Below are 12156 nucleotides of genomic sequence, written 5' to 3'. Positions count from 1 at the left end.
TTATTCATAGAGGTCAGGAGTGGATCTAGAAGAATAGATATATTGGGATGGGATGGGGGGGGGGGATTGAAGAAACTGATTATTCGGAAGTGCACAAAGGGGGACTCCTCAATGCTTAAAAGATCATTTGAAAGGATCAAAACCATCTTTACACAGAGTTTGGCCAACTTGGTTTTAGTAGGTCACGACATGGCGTATATTCTTTTATTTTGTGCTAGCCCGGCCAGTAAAACAGTATTCGTCATTATTCGGCCCAACTCAATCCGGGTCGGCTAAACTGTCCTACAGTCAAGGGCACTAACAAGGGATCTTTGTCGAGCGCCCTCTTACTATGTTTCTCGCTATAGCAAGATTAGGCTCCGATTAGGTTTTCAACAAGAAAAGACATGTGACCAGGCTCTACACAACCACAAAAATGACACATGGTGATATTTGAAGCTAGAAATCATTTAAGATATGTGTTGTTAGCGTGGTCAAGTTTCAGTTCTTAGCTCTTCCTGAAGAATTATACTTTCTTCAATATTATTTCAAAATTTTGAAGCTGCATACACCTACAAAATGGTACCCTTACAGTGTTCTGTATAGGCTATGTTTGTTTGATCTTGGATTTGTTATACTAGTTTTAATTTCTTTATGACCCTGTCAAAGAGAGAAAAAAAAGAGGGAGAGAGAGAGTGGGAGAGTGAGAGCGAGGGGAGAGGGAGAGAGCGGGTACGGAACGGAGAGAGGGTAGGGAAGAGAAAGAGAGGAGAGAGAAGAGAGACGAGATAGAGAGAGAGGAGAGAGAAAAGAGAGAGTGAGTGAGTGAGAGAAGGGAGCAGAGAGAGAGAGAGAGAGAGAGAAGAGTTAGAGACTAGAAAGTGAGAGAGAGTGACGGGAAGGGTATAGAGCAGAGACACAGGGGGGAGGGGGGGGGGGTTTAGGTCAGCAATTGTTGTATTATTTTTGTTTGTCTCCGAAACCAAAAATTGAAGAAAAGAATTAACCACCACCCCCCCCCCCCTGGGCGCCAGGGGAGGGGGCCCATCTTCTTTTCCTTCTTATTTTACAAAAAAGGGTGTTTTTACCTGTGTGTTTTTTCTATAAAAGGGGACCCGGGCCCCCGGCCGCCCACCCCCACCCCCCCCCCCCCCCTGGATCCGCCACTGCACCCCCCCTCCCCCCTTAGATCATATTCGCGGCATTGGAAAAAAAAAATCAACAAATTGTAAGTCGACTACACTTCATCGATATGGGATAGGCCTACTTCCTTCCAACATTACTATATGCATCATAAACTCAGCATAATATTTGCATGTACGGATCATAATTATATTCGCCTCAACTCCAGCTGTTGATGGGGTTATATAAGGTTAGGATATACAGTGGAGGTTCTCTATATAATATATACAGTGGCTTATAGTTGAATGAGGGGGGGGGGGGGGGTCCTGCAGGTCTTACTCGGAAAATGAATTGATATTTACAAGGCTACTGATTACGTTTGTAGGACAGAATATAGCTATAGTGGGTCACATGGCGGGCGGGGGGCTAGGCGGCCCTCTCAATTTGCAATCCTTAACAAACAAAGAAAAACAAAAGAAGATGACATTTGCCCGAGTATGATTTACGTGTTTTTCAAAAATCCTTCTAAAAATGTACGCTTGTTTCATTACATTAACTTTCACTTCTCTTTGTAACCCCCCCCCCCCACCCCCTCTTCCTATACCCCCATACAAATGAACGGTTGTTTCAATACATTAACTTTCACTTTTCTTTGTAACCCCCCCCCCCCCCCCCCCCCCCCCCCTCCCCCCTCTTTCTACCTCCCCCATACAAATGTATAGAGATGAAATGGAAGGTAGTATGAAGGTAATCTGGAGGCTGAGTGGTCAACAGAGCTCTTCTGGTCGGTTGCAAATTACCGTACCTTACAGCAGAGCTGCAACGGTATGAACGTGTTACAAGTGTCCGACCTTTCTTTAAAGCTTATCTGCCGTAGTTTACAGGAGGGATTAGACTGCCCTGCAAGTTCACTGGACAGGTGGTTATCTCATTAACTCTGCTCTCAGTTAACATAAGAAAAAGAGGATTATGGGGGACCAATGGTCACCGATTAGGCATTGTTTGTTATATAGAGGGCGCAAGTAGCTACAAGTAGTGAAGTGGGCCTTTAAGTTACTTGAATAATATTATTCATCCAGTAACGTGAACATCAATAACCCTTTTATAAATCAACTACTGAAAGTACTTTATATACTATTAGTCCGTGGGCCAGAGGGGGCTACCGTGCACCCCCCCCCCCCCTATGATCCTACTTTTTGGGTGTCATTTTGTTCATTGGGATCCATAATATCAGAAAAAAGACGTTCCCAAGAAAAAAACTCATTTGGACACTGTTTCTTTGCTCCTTATTTGAAGATATGTAAAAATGTCAGTTTTTCGTGTTTTGCACACTTTCTTAGGGTTTGTGCATTATGTGCTTACATTTTACCCTGTTTCTCAGCAGATATAACTCTAATCTCCACCAAATGTATAAACAATCTTCGTAACCTATACAACAATAGGTAGACACAATTATTTTATTTTATTTTATTGTCTTCAATTATTAATGACGTCATAAATTTGCATATATTTTGACATGCAAATTTCTGTCTCAAAACCTGTCAAAATCACCTGAAAGTTGTATTTTGTCTGCTATTATTATGAAATAAGTTTTTAAACCCCCTAATTTCGTGTAAAATTATTCATTGATATGTCATCTGATGTTTCCTGCAAAAAAAATTCAGTCAACTCATGTAGACATTGTTTTTTCCCCATTAGTTTGTATGTAAACATATCAGTTTTCCGTGTATTGTACATTTTCTTAGGGTTTGTGAATTATGTGCTTACACTTTACCCTGTTTCTCAGCAGATATAAGTCTAACCTCCATCAAATTAATAAACAATCTTTGTAAATTATACAACAACAGGTAGACAAAATTATTTTAACTTATTTATTGTCTTCAATTATTAATGACGTCATAAATTTGCATATATTTAATATGCAAATTTCTGTCTCAAAACCTGTCAAAATCACCTGAAAGTTGTATTTTGTCTGCTATTATCATGAAATAAGTTTTCTAGCCCCCTAATTTGGTGTAATATTATTCATTGATATGTTATCTGGTTATCTGATGTTTCCCGCAAATTTTGTTCCCCCCCCCCCCACATATTACGATTAATACAGTCTGTATATATAATGTATATTCAATTAAAGTTCCTGTTTAAAAAAACAAAAGCTCAACAAGCAGTATTTCAATTACTATTGGGGCTAGCCTGTTAACATCAAACTAAATCAAATACAGTATATTATCACATAAAACATTGTTTCCTTTTATAGTACAGCCTGAAGACGGGGGATCAGACAAAGCCAACTTATTCAGCAGTTGGTCATTAATCCCATTATATGCTATAATATAGTTTTGTTGTTTATACAAATGAATGATCAAACGTATACGGGGTACAATTTCACGAATTTCAACTAACTTGACACAATTAGCATTGGAAGAAGTATGCATCGTCATTCTTAAAGACATTTCAGATGTGCACGGTTATCATCGGGAGTGCTACCAACTTTTTACCAAGAATCTCAATCGACTGTCAGAGATCTTATCTGATGCCACAGAACCTTCAACATCCCGTCCACCCAGATCGTCAATTGATGAAGTCATCTTCAATCCTGATTGTTTCTCTTGTAAAAAGGAAGGCCCAAAATCAATCAAAGTGAAAAGCTCTTGGACAACAGAAAGTCACCAATGTTAGATTTTGGTGGGTGGCAACGTGTTGTATATGTTGCGAAGAGAGTTGGTGATGAAGACCTACTTTTGAGAATCATGGAAGTTGATCTGTTTGCTGCAGAAGCAAAATATCACAAGAACTGTCTGAAGAAATATGTGGCGAACTAAGAACCAGATTAATGGAGAAGTGACAAGTACGATGAAGTATACTAGCTAAACAGAGAACAATGGAAGTAGCCCACAAGAAAGCATTTGCCAGCATATGTAGATTAAATTGTAGATGATGAAATACCTTGCCCTCAACCGCAGAAGCCATTGCCTGTATAGATGACCAGATTCCCACTGAGCTAGAGAAGTTTCTGAACCATTTGTTGAGTGGAAATCCATCTCGACCATCACAAAGAGTGACTAGATTTGTCATATCTCTTGGGCAAGATATAATTATGTAGGGCAGCCACAAATGGAAAGTGGAAAATGTCCAAGCATATTCTGATATGGATGACTCTTGAGACATCTCTTACGCAGTGCTCAATTGATTACATTCATGAATCGCCTTGTTCTTTCAGAAAGTTATTCATTTTCACTTGAGCTTGAATCTGCCATAGCACAAGCGCTACAGTAGACTTTCGGTATTCTATCTAGACAGGTAGTCCGCCATCCCGTGGAGCCATCAGTCTTCCATTCAGACGTTGACGATTTCGACCAATACATTTCAATCTTAAGTGGTTCTGGCTCTGTCCACACAGCCCATGGGATTATGCTGCAGGAGATTTCTAACAATGAGACAGTTGAATCTTCAAATAGCACAGTACCCTCAGAAGCACGTACATGAACCAAAGAACGTTCCTTGACTATTGAACATGAAGGTCCTCTTCCATCTTGCTATGTCAACCGATATAAAGCATTCAAACAATGTGCCAGAAATGATATTGCGTGGATGCTTGTCCGAAAAAGTAGTGGAGAGACAGGTCAAGAGCTTCCAGTTTGGGCTGGATTTGTCTCAGTAACATGGGAGGTGCTTTTAAATGTGACGACCATAGATTACTATCCTGTTATAAAATATCCCATAACAGAATTCGATACAATCCAAGAGTGCCCGAGAGCTGCAGAAGAAGCAAGCCGCGAGGTTGGCCAAGACTATGTCATAACAGCATTTGACTTGGGCGTGTGCATGAAGGCATATCCTCTCATTTGGAGTCATTCATAAAATTACAAGAAACACATTTTGTTGATTGGCACTTTCCATTTGATTTGTGCATACTCCAAGATGCTTGGAAAGAAAATGGAAGGATCCGGGCTTGAAGATATCCTCTTCTTCTTCTTCTTCCAGTATAGTACAGTCTGCCGTTGGCGTATTATCGTACCTTGTGCTTGTCAAGTGCCGAGTGTACAGTGCAAGTAAAAAGGCTCTACAAGAATTCTATGTGCAGCTAAAAAACAGTTTGAAGCTCAACGGAGCTTGATGTGTTGCACCTTCTGCTTGAAAAGTTCCAAAGAGGTGCAAAGCTGGAAGCTGGTCTCATGTCTTCTGCGTCTATGAAAGACGTCATAACAGGAAAGAACTGTGACAGGAGTCTTCATTGTCACAAGACAATGGTGGAGTGCTTAGAAAGGCTCCTTTTTTATGAGTTCCTGTCAATGACTGGAAAAAATGATGCACTTGTTGGTATAGCTGAGGAATCAAAGAATATCTTCAAAGAGCTAATTCGATCACCAACAAAAGAGAGGCTTGCTGAGGTTGTGGCTAATGCAGATCTGATGGCGTTGATAGAGTCATATGAGAGCTTCAAAGCTTTTCCTTATGCCTGATCTGGACACAATTACTCCCGATATCTGACCTACCTTGATGTATTCTTGGTAAACATTGAAGATTCACATCCTGGTGCCATGACATTGCTCGAAAGAGGTGCAATAAGTGTTGCCAGGTCGCTCAATTCAGGGAACCGATGTGCTGTCGACAAGACAATTGAGGAGATAATCCTGAAGCATGGCAAATCTCGCGGTGGGGGTGGTAGTGGTGTCGGTGTCTCTGGCATAATTGAGAACTACAGTGTATATCAGAGGTGGGCCCGAACATATGCAGATATGACATTTGATGCTCACCGTGGAAATAAACACAGAGATCAACAACCAACTCAGATGAGGAAAAGTGAGGGATGTGTAATAATAAAAAAGGCCATAGATGATGTAAAAAGTTTGCTCAATCATGTTGATGTTGAAGACAAGAATGGATTGTATGTTTTTTCTTCCGGTGCCCGCGTTCCAGCTGAGGTTGAGAAAGATGTCATGCATGCAATTACCACGGGAAAGACCAGAAAGAGATGTTCCTCAAAGAGCGATTAGAGAAAAAGACATCGTTCTCTGACCCCATCAAGAAACTGAAGCTCAAACCATGGCAGAGACAAAAAAGAAATTCAAGCTTAAAACATCCCAACGAACAGTAAAAGAGTACAAGCAACAAGGGGACATTGCTATCCAGCTGATGGTAAAGGCACAAAGTTCAGGCAGCCAACTTGATCTACGGGAATTCTTTGATCCCTGTTCTCTACTCAATTGGAACATTGGAACAACTTCTTTGCTAAGACAGATACAGTTAAGGGCCTACATTATCTCCGGAAGGATGTAGAGAACTCACAACCTCCAACCACTGGCAATTCCTTGGTAGTGGAAGATGTTAATGCTGTTTTCTACTACCTAAAAGAGATGCCTGCATACTTCCACGATATTTGCATCAAAATTCACAATGGAGTGTTGTCCAAATGCGATGTCATCTTCAGCACAGACATGTACAAGCCAGACTCTGGGAAGTCAAGTGAACGGACACGGCGTGGATGTGCAGAGAAGATGATGATTAAAGGAGGCAAGGCCAAAAGATCATCTGACTGGAAGCAGTTCCTAACGAATGATGAGAATAAGAAACAACTTATTCAAGTTCTTCTGGATGTCTGGAGTATATATGAGCACGACACGGCTAAGAACCGGGCTAAGAGGCTGTATGGGAACAGATGATATTCATCAAAGAAGGAGAAGCCCAACTGCTCACTTCTCAGAATGGGAGAGAGACACTGAGTTCTGAGATTCCATCTCTCAACTCAACCCAAGAAGAAACAGATTCACGCGTGATCCTTTACTGCCAATACGGTAAAGGAGAAAGGTTGTGATCATGTGCAGACCAAAAGCCCAAACAGCGATATATTTTGTTATATTGCTTCATTACGCTCATCTCACTTCAGACATTTACTCTTCCATACAGGGAGAGGCAACAAGCAGCGGCTCAAAGATGTCACTAATTTTGCCCAGCACTCCTTGGACTACATGCTTTCTCAGGCTGTGACTCCACAAGCGCCTTTAAAGGAACCGGCAAAGTCAAGCCAATCAAACTGTTGCAGCAACGCAACAAATTTGTCAAACCTCTGGCAGGACTTGGTGATTCGTGGACTGTACCAGAGGAGTTGCTATCCAACCTGGATTAAATGTACATTATATATACAGAATGTACTAGTTGTAATAAGCGGGGGGGGGGGGGGGGGGGATGCGCATACGAGTTGACTGATACTGAATTTTTGGCGGAAAACATCAGATAACATATCAATGAATAATATTACACCAAATTAGGGGGCTAGAAAACTTATTTCATGATAATAGCAGACAAAATACTACTTTCAGGTGATTTTGACAGGTTTTGATACAGAAATTTGCATATTAAATATATGCAAATTGATGACGTCATTAATAATTGAAGACAATAAAATAAATTAGAATAATTTTGTCTACCTATTTTTGTATGATTTACAAAGATCGTTTATTAATTTGATGGAGGTTAGACTTACATCTAATGAGAAACAGGGTAAAGTGTAAGCACATAATTCACAAACCCTAAGAAAATGTACAATACACGGAAAACTGATATGTTTACATACAAAATAATGGGGAAAAAACAATGTCTACATAAGTTGACTGAATTTTGTTTGCAGGAAACATCAGATAACATATCAATGAATAATTTTACACCAAATAAGGGGGGTTTGAAAACTTATTTCATGATAATAGCAGACAGAATACAACTTTCAGGTGATTTTGACAGGTTTTGAGACAGAAATTTGCATGTCAAAATATATGCAAATTTATGACGTCATTAATAATTGAAGACAATAAAATAAAATAAAATAATTTTGTCTACCTATTGTTGTATAGTTTAGAAAGATTGTTGATACATTTGGTGGAGATTAGAGTTTTATCTGCTGAGAAACAGGGTAAAATGTAAGCACATAATTCACAAACCCTAAGAAAGTGTGCAAAACACGAAAAACTGACATTTTTACATATCTTCAAATAAGGAGCAAAAAAACAGTGTCCAAATGAGTTTTTTTTCTTGGGAACGTCTTTTTTCTGATATTATGGATCCCAATGAACAAAATGACACCCAAAAAGTAGGATCATAGGGGGGGGGGGGGTGCACGGTAGCCCCCTCTGGCCCACGGACTATATATTTCCGCAATGATTCGTCAGTTTTTGCAAAATAAATAAAATCATAATTGCTTGCATTAGATTTTGACTATTCTTATAAGCCCTCATCTCGTCTGAAAAATCTTCTTTAATGAAATATCATGTTAGTAATTGTTTTAAACGTAATGCAGCGTGGTTTATTTGTATTTTTTGTCAGTACGTTGTCAAAGATGATAGTCATACAAATTACATCATTTCAAGATTCAAGTGTAAAGTTTATTTTTTAGCCCTTTGAAAATGCCCAATTGTACATTTGCTAAGACGCAGATGATATAAAGTGGATTCATTAAAAAGAATAAAGAACATGACAGCATTCGATACAGATTTGGATATTTAGATCAGCAAAGGGCTTATCATCCACGTGTCATTAGCCTATTTAGGCTGATCTTCTTCATACTGCCCTCTACGATACAATCCTTCCTACTCTGTCACTCAGTATTCATATGAAACACATTTTCTCCCTCCTATTCTCGTTTTGATCCACAGTTTGAGTTCCAAGGTATAGTTGGCAATGGGAACCGAAGTGATATTGGATTAGATGATCTGAACCCTGTATCAGGAACATGTGATGGTACGAATGCCCTGTTCATACGAATATGTGATGGCAAGAATGCCCTGTTCATACGAACATGTGATGGTAAGAATGCCCTGTTCATACATGAAGCGACAAAGAAACTAAAAACAATACCGCGGCAGAATAAATGACTTTTAAAGCATCGTGTAATTTTGTTTTATCATTTATAAATCGATCTTTAATTAGATTTTGGGTGGGTTTTATAGTAATATGTGAATAAACCTTTATGAGCCTCGGGCTAGGCTCAATTTTTGTGTAAGTGATTGGTTTACGTTCTGTTGATAAAAACGAAATAAACTGGTTAACTAATATATTCAAATTCATGAATACTTCTAAATTAAAAGGCTTTTCTTGAAAGCTTGCCCGAGGCTTGCCAAACACAGTAACAAGTAATGAATTGAGATTAAATACCAATTATTGTAAATCATTTATAAATAAAAAGTCAATGAAATAACTCGTAACTAGGTCCCCAAGAAAGAAGCATCCATACATTTTAATTAACATGCCTACCAAACGTTTACTGGAACAAAATTGTTTGAATATTGTCATACACTTCCATGTATGATTTAAAACTGTGCCAAGATTTGTTATATTTTGTTCCATGGTTGTTGGTAAATATGAGTCTATAACTCTTACAATCACTCAATTTTGCCTATAAACCCATGCAAACCTCCTGTCGACCCAGCTCCAAATTAGGAGAAAGATTAATATACCTGACAATCATTATGATATTACTTTGCAGTTACCCCACCTACGGCAAGGGTTGAACTACCCAGCACATCACCCACAATGCCCCGTACAACTATGACGTCATTCTGATATTACTTTGCAGTTACTCCACCTACGGCAAGGGTTGAACTCCCCAGCACATCACCCTTAATGCCCCGTACAACTATGACGTCATTCTGATGTTACTTTGCAGTTACTCCACCTACGGCAAGGGTTGAACTCCCCAGCACATCACCCTTAATGCCCCGTACAACTATGACGTCAGTAACAGGCTCTGGGACTGGAACTCCAAAGGCAACAGAGGGCGCACCTCGTCCAACGCTTACCACATCGGGTCAGACTGAGCAGCCCAAGACAGAGACAACTGTGAACAATGGTTAGTAACTCTTATGTTGCCAGCAAAGGTTGAATTCAGCCGATTCTAAAAGCAATATATGATATTGTAAGTTAATCCCTGCATAATAATAAGTTGGTCTTATACTATAGCAGTATACCATAGCAGAATTCATACTGCCCTGATATCATTATTACCCCATCATTTACAGGTACCAATTTTACACCTAGGTGGAGAGTGGCAAATGTGTGTCTTTCCCGTGGCCCTACTCGGGGCCAATGGGGTATAATACGTACTACGGACGACGCGACCGCAGCAATCACGTGCGTGTAACATACGCGAAACCGAAGCGTGAGGAGAACTTTTAGGATTCGAACCCTGAGCCCATTGGTTGAGAGTCAAGTGAATGACGCTATAGAGTACCGAAGCTGTGACGTCATAAAAATCTATTTTGAGAATTTCTCATTTTTGTCTTCATTTTCCGAAAGAGCATAACAAAAAATGTCCAAATGTCGAAAACCGGTTGAATATGTTGAGTATTGGCTGAGATATGACCATCTGAATAAATATATTTTCTATAGGAACTCAGTGTTAATCGCTCTGGCTCCTAATCATTAGGAGCCAGAGCAATCGTTGCCGACGTCACCACAAATCTCATCCTCATTGGATGATGACCCACCCATTACTACCCAGGCCCTGGATTACCATGCCGCATCACTAACATTCATCCTCATTGGATGATGACCCACCCATTACTACCCAGGCCCTGGATTACCATGCCGCATCACTAACATTCATCCTCATTAGATGATGACCCACCCATTACTACCCAGGCCCTGGATTACCATGCCGCATCACTAACATGCATCCTCATTGGATGATGACCCACCCATTACTACCCAGGCCCTGGATTACCATGCCGCATCACTTACATTCATCCTAGAAATGCACTTTAAACGGTCTTCTGTGAACAAAGCAGCTCCTGTATAAGCTGTCATTAGCACATCTTGTGATCTTCTACATGTATGTACCCCTATTATATTATCTGCCTACTCTCTATTGACTCACTCTACGAAGGATACAACCCAGCAGTTCTCCCAACCTGGCTGAAATCAAGAATAATAATAAGAAGAATCCTCTTAAGTTTTGTCCAAGTGCATCTCATATACCAACCATCGAGCATGTTAATCCCAACTTGAATCAGAAAAATCGTAAATTAGTGATGTTTATAGTGTATGGGTAAATTATGCCTACCTATTGTTATCAGTACAAATATAAATATATTTTTATCTTTTAAATCTGTTGCGTTTAGATCATACTTTTTATAATTGTCATACTGTTTCTGGTTGTTGTTGTTGTTGGTATAGTTTACATTCTAAATCTATTATATCCCCTTATATTTTAGTGATGCGAACTGGGGGCCAAAAGGGAGCTGGTATGTTTGAGTACAACTTGATTTCATTCCTTGTAAGAAGACAAAATATCACTTGTTCATACAGGATAGGTTTGACCTTTCAAGTATATTATTCTGTATAAAAAATGCCCTGCTTGGCCGCTCTGCTTCGTTTAAAAAAGGGCGAAAGATGATCTTTAAATAAATCCATCATGTCAACCATTAGAAAACATATTTCCAGCTATAATGCCTAATCATGAAAGCTTCTTTATACTGTTTCGTTGGACTCTTTTGATCTAAGAGACATGTTACTTACATAGTTAAGCAAAAGGGATATTTAACTTTAATACTAATAATGAAAGTTATATTGATCATGTTAATGATGGGAGTGAAAGTAAGTCCGCTTTCGAGAATACCACCCATTCACACCGGGGTATCAAACCATGGACTAAAGTAAGTCCGCTTTCGAGAATACCACTCATTCACACCGGGGGATTAAACCATGAACTAAAGTTAGTCCTCTTTCGAGAATACCACCCATATAAATAATGTTCAGGTTACGTAATACGTCATTATCATGTTCGTGCATTCCAATAGTGACGTCATCAGCTATTGAAAACAGGTTGATTTTCACGAAACTATTTGCGATCGTGTTATAGGTTGAAGAATAGTGTTGCTATGGAGATGCCACGCCCCATTCTCCTCTATTACAGAATAAGAATGATTTTGAAAGGATAACAAAATATGCCTGATAATTATACCTGATGATCCTTGATGTATCCATCTCAAAAGATATTTCAGGTCTCCTTCATGTATTGTAATTTCTCACCAACATAAATAAACAGTATACTTCATTTGTATTTTA

The 12156-nt window shown here is 39.4% G+C and overlaps 1 long non-coding RNA gene across 1 annotated transcript; it reads left to right on the top strand.

The window, feature by feature from the left end:
* The first annotated feature begins 1899 nt into the window (after positions 1–1899).
* On the top strand, positions 1900–9928 carry LOC115927522. Its single transcript, XR_004065699.1, has 3 exons — positions 1900–1926; positions 8748–8832; positions 9668–9928. It is a non-coding gene; the product is annotated as an uncharacterized LOC115927522 (long non-coding RNA).
* Positions 9929–12156: the final 2228 nt, after the last annotated feature.

The sequence above is a fragment of the Strongylocentrotus purpuratus genome, unplaced genomic scaffold (assembly GCF_000002235.5).
Source record: "Strongylocentrotus purpuratus isolate Spur 01 unplaced genomic scaffold, Spur_5.0 spur5_scaffold_20, whole genome shotgun sequence".
In the NCBI taxonomy this organism is placed as follows: Eukaryota; Metazoa; Echinodermata; class Echinoidea; order Camarodonta; family Strongylocentrotidae; genus Strongylocentrotus; species Strongylocentrotus purpuratus.
Note: the sequence above shows the minus strand (reverse complement) of the source record. Positions and strands in the feature narration are given on the sequence as shown.